Here is a 14052-nt window from a genome sequence, read left to right as displayed (position 1 = left end):
ACTCCAAAAATCACAATAAATTTAAAATTTTTAAAACCAACCATGAATCAATATTGTTTACAAAAATAGTCATTGTTTCAAAAGCATTATTTCAAATCAGAGTTTTCCCAAGACCCGAATACATAAAAACACGAAGCTGTGTACGATCACACCTTCTCCTTCCCACGATCCTCGGAAGTACCTAAAACCATAAATTAAAACAGTAAGCCAAAGCTTACTGAGCTCCCCCAAAGTACTAGCACACCACAACGAATAACCATACAATATGAACAACCATCCTAATTGGACCGCCTCGCAGGGCCTACGACCTATCTGGACCGGTCTACGAGCCTTCGGCATGACTGGACCACATCGCAGGGCCTACAATCTATCTGGACCGCTCTACGAGCCACCGACCTGACTGGACCGTCTTGCAGGGCCTACAGCCTATCCGGTCTTCCCCGGGTGTCTTGGCCTACAATACAAAGAAGGATCGCCTCAACCGAACACAACATGTCGACATATGCAACAAACAAACATAAACACTGTTCCAATAAATACAGATAATCATACGAACCTACTGACCAACTGCAACTATCATATCACTATCCTGACTAGGATTAATAATCTAGTGGGTCGACCTTGGTGCCTTTGACCCACGAGTATAATGAGAAAAACTCACCTCACAGTTTCAATGTAGTCTGAATAACTCCCAACTCCGACAACCGGCTCAGCCCAAATCCTAAATGTCAAAACATTACCCATTCCAAATTAATAACAGTTTCCCAAAATTCCCTTAGTCAAAACTGGTTAAAATCAACAAGTCAACTGAGTCAACCTAGTCGAGTCAACTCAGGGCTCGTACACGGAGCGTACTCCGGATGTACGTGGGGCATACTAGTGGTCCGAGGCATTGGGGCCAAATCTGCGTACACGTAGCGTACTATTTGGTATGCCCTGCGTACGGAGGAGTTCCATTCTTAATCTATTAAGAGCTTATTACTTCGACTTAATACGTCCAATTGCAGATCCAAGGCTAAAATACCACTAAGAGCCATAAAGTTTCCAACTTTATGACTTTGCATGTCCAATAAGTGCTTAATATATAAAATCCCAAATTTTTAACACCTTAAGACCTTCTAGAGCATGCATGGGGAAAAACTAAGCATCAAGACCACATTTTTATGACTCAAGATCCCTCATTAGGTCCGAAAGTACGACTTATTCGGTTAACAACATGTTATGCTCAAGAATCACCATATTTGGGACAAAAAATGCCCTAAATGAAGAAATGGCTACATCTACAAGATATGATGATCATGTTAGAATCTTTTTACCTCATGGGGGTTGCTAGCAAGTGGAGAATCCCGGATCTAAGTTGCTTCTAAGCTTCAAGGTCCTTGCACCAACTTCTTCTTCTTTAAGAACACCACCAAAGCATACAAATGAGCTAAAAATGCACTCTTCTCACTTAGCGTTTGCTAGAGGGATGTTTTCTCAGGTGGAGGCTGACTAGGGTGAAGGTCTTGGGGCCATAAAGTTGTTTAAATAGGGTTCAAACCCTAAATTGTAGGGTTTGGAACCCTTGCATGTACACGCTCCGTACGAAGAGTATGCCTGGTGTATTAAGTCCCTCGCGTGTATGCCTTGCGTACGCAGAGTACGCCCAACGTACTAAGTTCCGGTGAGAAATTACCAAAATGCCACTATGGGCCATTTTGCACTATTTCTTATGCACAAGGATTAAAATGCAATATTTATTCATACATAGGGTTAAAATTGGAATTATCTCAACATCAGGATGTTACAACGGTCATGTTATTGCGGCATCACGTTATTCAAACGTCACATAATTAGACCATATGGTTCATATTTATTACTGGACTTGTGTGTTTCAATGTACATACCTGATGCAAAATGTGTATCATGTGCATACCCCCATCTGAATGGGAAATACCAGACCCATTGATGGTCATTTTAATCAATATGTAACCGGATATTTATTTTTATTGCAATTAATTATGTTTTTCATCGATTTGGAATAACTAATGCAGATTATTATTTCCCTATTACTTTTTACATATTACAAAGAAAAAAAAAAGAAAAATTTAGATCTAGCATAAAGTTATTTAGAAATACCATACATGTATTTTAACCTACAAATAACAAAATACATAATTTAAAAGTGTGTGAGATATTGGAAAATATTCCAAGCATGTTCGTATGGAAAATCAATCCCATTATTCGTGGTTCTGTATTGCACCCTAGTAGCTGCAAAATGACTTTTTCATCTTCATTCAATAATTCATTGTCGGTCTTGTGATAAAATTTGGTAAACATCTTCACCTTTGACCTTATGTCTTTAAACTTACTCTTCACTTCTTTTTCTATTCGATACTCTCTACAATATAACTCATAGTGAAGCATGTTTTCCAAGCGGACCCAATGTGATCCGTATATTAAATGTGCGAGATTGGTGGTAACAATATAGTCCTCAATGATTATCCGAGACCGAACGAACGTGATCACTTCTTGTGAAGTCCATGGCAGGGGTTGATTTTGGGCCATTTCGGAGTTGTATATGTTCTTTGATTCCAATCTATTATTTATATAGTGGGTCATGAACATTGAAGGTCACACAAACCAATGCATAAATTCCATACTGCCATTCCGTACCGACATTTTAAATGTTAAATCAATCATTCAAGTCATATATTCTGGACATTTTAGACTCACAGACACATATTCCGAACACATGTTCCGACCACACAGCCGCGGGCACAAATTTCAGACACATATTCTTGACACACTTTACTCTGTTAGAAGATCACACTATTAATATGCATTTTAATATGTTCACAAACCGTCGTATATATTCTGACATCATAATGAGGAGCATTTTAATATTATACAATACTAGTTTTCTATGAGCCTCCTCCGTAGAAGATGGTAATGAGATTTCAAGTATTACCATTCATTCTTTCACACATTGATAATCACAAATCATTTCTAAGACATTCATATCAACAAGATTATGCCGCTCATCTTCAAGATGTAGTATTTTATATTATTTTGGAAACACATCCTCATCCCAATGGCTGGATGGCGTCATGGCGTGTCGTGAGCCATCGTGGATTTCACTTCCATGTGTGGGGCGATAGTTGTGTAGCAGAGACCCGTGTGTTGGTTTGTTTATTGTGCATCATAGACGGGTGTTTGAGCAGTATAATGTTGTCACTGGTGGCTCAGTGACCAGCAAGTTGAGTCAAGCAGTTCTAGGGTGTTGACTTGTTGGAAAAGTAATTATGACATATTAGAAGCTTATTATTGGGATTCTTCTTAGTGGATTCGTTTTTGTTTTATGAAAAAGTTTCGTGTGAGTTAAGTTACTAGTGATACAAGTGGTTATAAGTCTCTTGGGTGTTTCGGCAGATGGTTATGCACCTGATCTGTTTTGGGAGCTTGAGGGTCACACGAGATTTTGTATTGACCATGGTTACGATCATGAGATAAGTTGGTTAGTCATGACTTGTCAGGAACTCGAGTGTGTATTTGAGAAATTTTAGGCGATTTCTAATTTTGGGATGGGTTGGATTCTTGATCCGATAGTTTGGAGTGTTGTTATGTACAGATTAGTGGTGTTCTTGGTCAGGGACTTGGGGTAAGTATGAAGAGTGAATGATCGTCAACCATTATGTATGTGTCTAGAGCTTAGATTGTTGGGCTTTGGTTATGTTCAGTACATTTATTGGGATGGTTAGTACATCCAGTTTTGGGAATTCCCGTTTAAGTGATATCGCTATGAGTTGGGTCTTAGATTTTGGAGAGAGGTAGTTGATGCAGTTTAGTGTTTCAAGAGAATGGGTTGTTTGTTGGCATCGGTTGGGTTCTAGATGGTCTCCTGAGTTCTATATGGATACGCTGATTGTATGAAGTGGGTAATAGGAGCATATGGATTGTGTTAGTGCACTTAAAATTCTAACCAAGTCAGATTTTGAGGACAAAATCCAATTTAAGTGGGGGAGAATTGTAACACCTAGTTTTGGGATGTTTCTATTATCGAGATAGTGGGTCGAAATAGGATCAAATAAAGGTCTTGGGCTTCAAGGGAATATGTTTTAGATCCTATCGAAGGTTGATAATGTTGGGTTAAGTGATTAAAGCCCTCAAATTGTGCTTCAAAGCAAAGGGGTAAAATGTGAAAAGTTATATATTGGGCTTCTTGCAAGGATTATGGTTTTATTTCGACATGTATTAAGTCTAAAGTAATTATATTTTGTTGTGAGGCTCGTTAATACCTTTCTATGCATATAAAGATCGTAAAAACGGATTTGAACCGAAGGAGTTATGACTGTTTGAAGTTGGAGTGGATTTGGGTGAAAACCCGTCGTCACGAGGTGAGGAGAAAATCCTCACAACGTGATGAGTCATCACGGGGTGACAAAGAGGCTGTCACGAGGTGAGCACTTGACAGATCAAACCCACAAATTTTTAGGGTTTTCTATGTATTTAAAGGGTGCATCCGTGTTTTTGGGAAATTTTCCATCATCCATCACATCCAAGGCCTCTTGAGAGAAACCATACCCCCTTTCACCACTTGGAGCCTCACTTATCCTCTCTCATCAATTTTTGGAGCACTTTGGTGAATTTTGGTAGGAAACTTCTTTCAATGTGGAGTTTTGGAGCCTTGCATAATATGATCTCAACTCCCATCTGTCTTCTGGACTTTAGGTATGATTTAAGTTTCGATCTTAATGCTTATAAGTTGCTAGATATAGATTCTAAGATTGTTTTAGTCTATTAAATGAAGATTTTGTTGTTGGATGCGATAAAGTTTGCAACGTCATCATTCCACCTTGTCACAGAAGTATTTTGGTCTATGGATCTGATCTTTCATGATCTTTTGGGCACCATGCTTGAAGTTAAGATCTTATTTTGGTAATTTTGACCTAGCTTGTATTCAAGACATGCATTGGATATGAATGTCTAAAAATTAATGATTTTTTTTGGTGCTTTGGGATGTAGAAAGCCTCCTAGAAAGTTTGAGTGCTTGGCCTGAAGGATTAAGAGCTTAAAACATTAAGCTGTTTAGAGCGGTTCCCACATTGTGACAGGTTGAGTATGATGATGTGGCGACGGACAGTTTGGTGACTGTTTTGTCTTAACGCTATCATGACGTGACCAATGGGCGACCACAACGTGACGATGAACTGATGTTGACTTTGACCGTTGATCTTGACTATTGACTTTAACCATGGTGGAATTTTGGTCAATTTAAGGGTGTTAAGGTGTAGACTGAGACGATACTTCATTATTGTTGTTAGGTGTCTCGTAGTATCGACCTACACTGTATGAGAGCTGTTGTGTTTTGCTGCTATCTACGAGGTGAGTCTTCTCACTGTATTAGTTATGCCATAGTTTGTGTGTATGATGACCAACTGGGTCTTATTTGCTGATTGGTGTTATGTGTTACTGAGCTTCCGATAGCTCATGGGTATGCTGCTAGCCTATTGGGACTGCTGATAGTCCCTAGGGTTGCTGATAACCCACAGGGTATGTTGTTATCCCACATGGCATGCTATTACCCCAAAGGGCGTGCTCTTAGCCCACTGGGACTGCTAATAGTCCCTAGGGTTACTGATAAACCTTAGCTGTTTATTTTTGTTGCGTTGTATGTGATATTTTGGGAACTCACTAGGCTTCATGCATACAGTTGTGGATAAAATATTTTTTAGGTACTTATCGGATTGAGAAGGTGGGACTGTACACACACATCAACACTTTTATGATTTGAGATTCCACATTGTCTTCTTTGTAACTCAGATTTCTGAATAATGGTTTATGAACAAGTGGTTTGACCCGAAGGTAACTTTATTAAAAATGGGTGTTTATTCTTTTTAAAATGAAAAATTTATTCTAGAATTTGGGATGTTACAAGTTGGTATCAGAGCACTGGTTTGAGGGATTTAGATTAGCACTCATGGGTTCCAAACTCAAACTATGGATCTGAGAGTTTTTATAAACCTTTTTAGAAAAGATTCATTTCAAGAGGAGAAAAAAGAAGATGAAATGTGTACAGTTAGCCGGATGTTATAGTATGATGTGCATGCTATAAGTTAGGCTAATTATCTACTCAGGGTTGCATGTTGGAGTGTCTGCTTAGGAGAGATGCCTTTTTGTGTGTGGTATATGAGCTGTTATAGATGAATTATAGTGTGTAGGTTAAGGATCCTCAAGAATTGCGTGTTAGAATTGCATGATACTTATGTTGCCTTATTTCCTGTTGGTTTCTGCTTGAATGTTGCTTGCTTTGTGCTATGTGAAACCTATACTGATGTTAGTTAACTATTAATAGAATATGTTAAGTTACATTCCATGAAGATTAAATAGTTTTAGAATGTTTGATTTGGCTCTATTGCACAACTCTGGTTTGAGTCCAATCGTTGTAGTGCAAGATCTTTCAGTCGATGGACTGTTTAATCCTTGTTGCATGTAATTATATTCGTAAGACAATTAGTTGACATTGGTAGAAGTTTCTTTTACAACTGATACTTGGATGAGGTGACTATTACTAACGACATTGGAAGAGTGCTAGAGTGTACTAGTGTGAGCAATTGTGTATGAGGAAATCTAAGATGAGAATCTAGGCAATTTTCGGTGGCTTTTCTAAGCATATAGGTCTGATGGTACACCTAGCAGTAAGAGAATTCCTAGAAAAGTGTTAAAGTATTCTAGTACGTGCATATGTATGCGAAGAATACTAGAGGGAAAGTCTAGGAAAAGAGGTAGTGTGTGCTTGTGGAGGCACGAGTATCTGCGGTTGGTAGTAGTCATGTGTAATGACTTAGGAACTTTGAGACAATTCTTGGGACACGTATGAATAGGTGTGGAAGGTAGTATATGCCCGTACAACTGAAATCACAGGATCCGTACGGGGATTATGAAGGGTAAAAAAGGTTTCTAAGGAGCTAATAGAGGAAAGATAGTGTGGTATAATACTAGAGTTAATTGCAGTTGTCTCTGTTGTTGTCGGCCTGTCAGCTATGGTTGTTCAAGATGAGACTGGTAATTGATTGGGCCTTAGTGTCTGTGACAGTTTGGGTCTGAATGACGCAGACCTGTATGAGTTATTAGATTCAAAGGTCTCGATGGCCTTGCTCGAAGTAGTTCCAGTTGACTCGTGGGACTCAAGAAGGAAGTCACTGTGATGACCGACTCGAGGATTACAGCATGAAGTTGAGTGGTCAACCGATGGATAAGGATGTCATTTTCTACTTCGGGGTTGTGTTTTCTAGTTTCCCATGCTCAAGGGAGAGGAGAGTGGATATGTGTCAGTCGAAAGAGAAGTTGTTATCCTCATCACTTTCTGCTACAAAAAGGTAAAGTTTGGTTCACAGTAATTGTTTTCGTTTTGCAGTGAAGAAATGCTTGTGACTCGATTGTTCTTTTGGTTTGATATCCAAGGTAAAGGTCATGTCGCAAGTGGAATACGTGACCAAAATTTGAGAGGATTGGGTGTAGTTAAGGAGGCATCGAGATGTTCCTATATTGGGTAGGAGAGTTCTATAGATAGCTTGGATTTTTCGGGACTACTATTTGAGTATATGCAAAGGGTTCTTGAAGCACAGAAGTGGTGGAGGTGGTGGATCGAATCTCCAAATACAAGGTTTTTTGTGCGTAAGGTACCCCATCAATAAAATGGTGTTTTGGTCTACTTCACTAAGCTTGAGCCGGAAATGCTGGGAAGAGTTTCTGAGGTCTCTATCTGAGGCTCATGGTTTATTTATGATTGTTTGGTCATTATCCGAAGGAATCATCTTTTGTTATGTTGCATTCAGAAAGTCAAGGTTGGTATGTATCTTGTTGATCCGGTATGAGGTTTGATGTTGTGGACGTCAATAAATGATGATTCAAACCCTATGTGGGGGGAACTGGGTACTCTGCTTGGAGAAATCATCTATTGGTCTAATTTAATGATTTCAACATAATAGGTTAGGGACGTTTGTGGTTCAGGTAAGCTAGGTTTTGGTTCAAGTTTATAGCTGCATGGGGGAAAGAAAGTGGGCTACCATCATAGTGTTCGTGGTTAGGAAGTTTCTCGTTGCGTTTCTCAAGGATTCTTTAGATTCTTCCGTGGTCGCGGGGAATTTAAGGTTTGATCAGATCGTGGATGTAGATCAAGTTACCGTTAGGTGTAATTCTTCAAAAGCACATGTGTTGTCCTCACAGCGGGAAGCTTGATGGGAAAGGAATTTGTTGTGGTCAGTAGTTCCTTTTGGTAGATCCATGGATCTGAATGGAGTGGCGTTGAACCAATCTAAGTGTGTATCGATTATGGGAAACATGGTTAGTCCACTCTATGAGTTAGTTATCTTTGGATGAAACGGAGAAATTGTTGATCGACCTTAGAGTTTGTTGAGGATATTCAAAGGTTTCAAACAATATCAGTTGAGGGTGCAATTGATGCGTCGACCCATCGTTAAGTTCTGTATAGGTATATATTGGTCTCTATGTATGTTTACTCTCGACTTTTTGGTGGTGGAATTGTTGTTCCTAGTAGGGTTGAGTTGGTGGCTGTCCTTGGCTATTGGTAGTTCGAATGTCTGAGCGACGTTGTTCGGTTTTCAGGCGTATATGTGTCCTACATGAAGTTTAGTTTTTAGTAAATCATGTCGACTGGGTTGGGATTGGGATTGAGTTGATTAGTGTTTTGGCAACATTTCATTTTAACTTTCGAATCCCTTCCGAAATCGAAGGATTTATTGGTCTTTTTGCATATTAAGGGATCTTGTTGTGGTTGTTAGAAGAATGTGTCTAATAGCGGTTGAGGTTCGTCGTTTCGTTCGACGCGATGGTACATCACCTTTTGGGTAAGGTCACGATTAAAAAGGAACACAGTTGGCTGGGGAGCGTTGTGTTTCCTCTTAGAGAGTGCAAAATATTGTTCCTTCAAGTTGGAACAAGCATTCGATTGTCTATCTTGTTTCTGGTTGTGCGTGGTCATGTTTCATTTGATGATGAATCAATGACAGTGGATTGTGGAAGAGTTCCATGTTAAAGAATGGTATGGCTCCTCTGTTTTGGTAAAAGTGTTGAGTAAGATGTTGACTGGGTTCCTACCGGTCAGTGGGATGATGGCAATATGCCTGTAGGCCTATTGGATGTTGTTCGGGAGTCTACGTATTTGTGGTTGGGTGATGGCCAAAACGGTGAGGAATCCTGAGCTTCTCATGCCAATGGATGGATGGCGTCATGATGTGGCGTGAGCCATCGTGGATTTCAATTACGTAGGGACGACAGTTGTATAGCAGAGACCCGTGTGTTGGTTTTCTTATCGTGTGGCATAGATGGGTGTTTGAGCAATATAGTGTTGTACCTAGTGTCTCAGTGACGATAAGTTGAGTCGGATAGTTGTAGGGTGTTGACTTGCTGGAAAAGTCATGGTGGTATATTAGCAGCTTATTATTTAGATTCTTCTTAGTGGATTCATGTTTGTTTTATGCTAAGATTTCGTGTGAGTTAAGTTACTGGTGATGCGGGTGGTTATAAGTCTCTTGGGTGTTTCGACGGATGGTTGTGCACCTGAACTGCTTTGGGAGCTTAAGGGTCATGCGGGATTTTGTATCGACCATGGTTACGCTTGTGGGAGCAGTTGGTTAGTCATGAATTATTAGGAAGTCAAGTGTATATATCAGAACATTTAGGCGATTTCTGATTTTGGGATGGGTTGGATTCTTTATCGAAATGTTTGGAGTGTTATTATAAACATATTAGTGGTGTTCTTGGTTAGGGACTTGGGGTAAGTATGATAAGTGGATGATCGTCAACCATTATGTATGTCTCTAGAGCATTGATTGTTGGGCTTTCGGTTTCGTGTAGTACATTAATTGGGATTGTTAGTAGATCCAGTTTTGGAAATGATTGTTTAAGTGGTTTCGCTATGAGTTGGGTCGTAGAGTTTGGAAAGAGAGGTGGTTGATGCAGTTGAGTGTTTCAAGCGACTGAGATGTTTGTTGGCATTAGCTGGCTTTTGTATGGTCTCTCGAGTTCGATATGGATGCGTTGATTATCTGAAGTGGGTGGCAGGAGCATATGGATTGTGTTTGTGCAGTTAAAATTCTACCGAGTCAGATTTCGAGGATGGAATCCAGTTTAAGTGGGGGAGAATTGTAGCACCTAGTTTTGGGATCTTTCTATTATTGGGATAGTGGGCCGTAATTAGATTATTTTAAGGTCTTAGTCTTGAAGAGAATAGGTTTAGACCCTATCAGAGGACGATAATGTGGTTTAAGTTATTAAAGCCCTCAAATTGTGCTTCGAAGCAAAGCGGTAAATTGGGAAACGTTATATATTGGGCTTCTTGGATGGATAATTGTTTTATTTCGACATATATTAAGCCAAAAGTAATTAGATAGGGTTGTGGGGGTGCGTCAATACCTTTCCGTTCATATAAAGATCGTAAAAAACAGAGCTGAAACGAAGGGCTTATGACTTGTCACACCCCCGACCGGTGATGGAAATGTCGGGCTGTGCGACGTAGGGATATTGGATCGAGGCACACAAATATATATATATATATATATATATATATATATATATATATATAGAACATAACACATAAGTATAACAAAAACGATACTTTTTTTTAGTATAATTTATTTGGGATTACATTGTTTAATAGGTCAAGCAAACATTTTGAAGATAACTAGAAATAACAAACAAATGAAAATAAACACCAACAAGCTTCCTTGAAATCCTCCTCCTTGGCACGACTATCCTCCACACTTATCTCCATGAGAATACATGTGTTTTGAAAATGTCAACATAATGTTGGTAAGTTCACAGGTTTTTATAGTTTTCCGCTTTATTTGGTTATATTAAATTAAAAAAAAATTCTTTTAGAAAAACCTTTCTTAAGATATTTTATCAACCCTAGCTAACTGTCTTTTTAGGATAGTTTACTAATCCTAATTTACTATCTTTGCAGAATATTTACCGATCCTGTCTTATTATCTTTTAGGATATTATACTAATCCTAACGTATTTTATCTACCACTCTAAGGCGTCCCTCTTGGTAGTCGGATTTCTAAGGCAGTTGTAATGTATTACCATGAGCCCCCATAATTGACACTGTTTGACTAATGATTTCCCTACACGACACTTCATTGAATGTCGATAGTGAGTAATAAGAAAGTTTTCCTACCGGGATTGTAGCTAGCAATAGCAGTGGGGGGTGTCAAACCCTGTATTGATCTATACATATCTTTCTGGCTCTTACAAGGTTAACGATTACATGTTCGGGGTAGCCGAATTTAATCAGGGTAAGGCTGAATAATAACAACTCACTAATGCATTAACCTTAGGTATTTTATCTTTTATCATTGTTTCTTAGTAATTTCCTATAACTATCACAATATAAATCCTTTTCCTTTTATATTTGATAATTATACCTTTTAGATCTCATAATTATCTAATATATATATATATATATATATATATATATATATATATATATATATATATATATATATATATATATATATATATATATATATATATATATTGCTTACCATACATATATACCTTAATTATTGTTAATTTGAAAACTGGATATTTGGGCAGAGTAATGATTAGGTACAGTGCATATCCCTATATTTGACCAACATTACTTCTAGGTACTATGTTATGCCATTATAACATCGAAGTAATATCTCTTCCTAGACTATCGGACATCATAACTCTTAGGCATAATATCATACCTTACAACTAGGTATAGTATCTATAACTATATTATCCTAAGGTTTTGTGCTTTATATAACGATTGATATTTATAGATATAAATATATTTTGATAAAGCAGTTTGATAAGAATGTATTCCCCCCGTAAAACTTTTAAACTAGTAAAATGGGGCCGTGAATTCATGCTAGTCGCGTGAGACCGTTGATGTACGGTTGAATCGGGCTCGAGACTCTAGGGATCGATAGTTACCACTTCAAGAGATGCAGAGAGAGTTGCTTTAGAATGGTGTGCAGAAATGATCTGCACCGCCTTCAACTTATAGGCATGGATTTAGGGTGCATGCGACACAAATATCTGTGCGCGTCGTGCGTGATGATCGTGACCCCATCCACAGAAGGCCAAGTGTTACTACCCTAATTGACCACGTCACTCGCAATCTACTCGAATCTGGTGTTAGGTGCACGAAGGGCAGATGCGTGCACCTTGCGCGCACGAAATGATTTTGTAAAAATCGTAACTTCTTCGTGCAAGCTCCAATCTAAGCCCTCTTTATATATGTGTGCTAATCTTAAGGAGTACTACAACTTTCCTTTAGGTTGTTTTAGCTAGTTTAGACTTTATGTTTTGCGCCTAACAGGGGTAAAAATTAATGATTTTACAAAAATCATATATCTCTCTCATACATATCCCGTTTTCGGCATTCTTTGTCCTAAAGTTTTTATCTTAAGGAGTACTATGAATCTCCGTTTTGCACTTTTACTCAAAACTCAACCAAAATCTAATTACCGTTTTGACGTAATTAATTTTAATTACACAGTTGATTTTTAATTTTATAAAATCCATAACTCTTTCCTTTGGAGTCGGATTTTTACGAATCTTATTTCATTGGGATCACGTTAATGAGTACTTTCCAAATATGTTAACCAACTTAGAATATGGTAAAACTTTTTGGACTCTTACTTTTGAGTCTAACAGTCATTTTTAACAATAAATGTAATGGCACATTTGATTTTTATTATCTTAAAATAAAATATTACAATATTAAGTTATTACATATATTTTTCCTACTCTCTCCTAACGATAATCAGTGACGAAATCCTCTCGGTTGTCACATGACTTTTTGAAGTTGGAGTGAATTTGAGCGAAAACCCGTCGTCACGAGGTGAGGAGCAAATCCACACAACGTGATGAATCATCAGGAGGTCAAAAACAGGCTGTCACGAGGTGAGTGATGGGCAGCCCAAGCCCACAAATTTTTAGGGTTTTATATGTATTTAAAGGGTGGTTCTGTGTTTTTGGGGTATTTTTTCCATCCTCCATAACATCTAAGGTCTCTTGAGAGAAACCCTAGCCAACCTTTCACCACTTTGAACCTCCCTTCTCCTCTTTCATCCATCTTCGGAGAACTTTGGTGGATTTTGGTAGGAAGCTTCTTTCGAGATGGAGTTTTGGAGCCTTGGATAAGAAGATCTCAGCCTCCATATATCTTATGGACCTTGGGTGTGATTCAAGTATCCATTTTTATGCCTATAAGTGTTATATTAAGGTGTCTAAGCCAATAACTAAATTGTTATATTCTTGAATTAGAAACAAAGTCCTTTTTGGGTTGCCCTCATAACCTATAACTTTTGGAGAGAGAGGCCGATTTGTTAATTTATTATATGATTAATAAATTGTAACAAATGATTTATTAATATATTATATGATTAATATATTACTTAGAAATAGTAATAATTAATTAAGAATAAATCAGAAATTAATTGGGATTAATTTTGGGTTAATTAGAGTTAATTGAAAGTGTAGGGACTAAGTTGTAATTGTTCAATAGTTGATCAAAGTAGGGCTTCTAGAACCCTCTAAGCATGGCCGATTTTGGGTTAGGGTTTTAGGGTTTCTAGATTAATCCTACCGGATAATTAAGGAAGGAGTTGGATAATTACATGATTTAAAATGTTATTATTATATTCAAATTAGGGTTATCCAAGACTTCCTTATCAGTATAAATAGGACCCCTAGGGACTCAAGATCCGAAATTTTGCTTTAGCATCCCCTCTCCTCAAGTCTTCTAGTTATTAGGGTTTTTGGTACAAGCCATTAGAGGCATCTCAGCTTTTGGTGCTTTCTTTCCATGGAACTCAAAGGAAGATTTTGTTGATTAATTGTTGCATTAATCAAAAGGTATGTAACTCTAATCCTTCTTGTAATTTTGATTAAAGTAGGGTTTAATAGGGTTTCTTGATATTCATAGTTTGTAACTATCAATAAAGAAAACATAGATACTTTCTAGGTTGCACGTGAAATTAAGGGTTTAAGTGGTTTTCCATCACATGAATA

This window comes from Lactuca virosa, chromosome 7, assembly GCF_052849685.1.
Source record: "Lactuca virosa cultivar CGN04683 chromosome 7, Lactuca_virosa_CGN04683_v6, whole genome shotgun sequence".
NCBI classification, from domain to species: domain Eukaryota; kingdom Viridiplantae; phylum Streptophyta; class Magnoliopsida; order Asterales; family Asteraceae; genus Lactuca; species Lactuca virosa.
Note: the sequence above shows the minus strand (reverse complement) of the source record.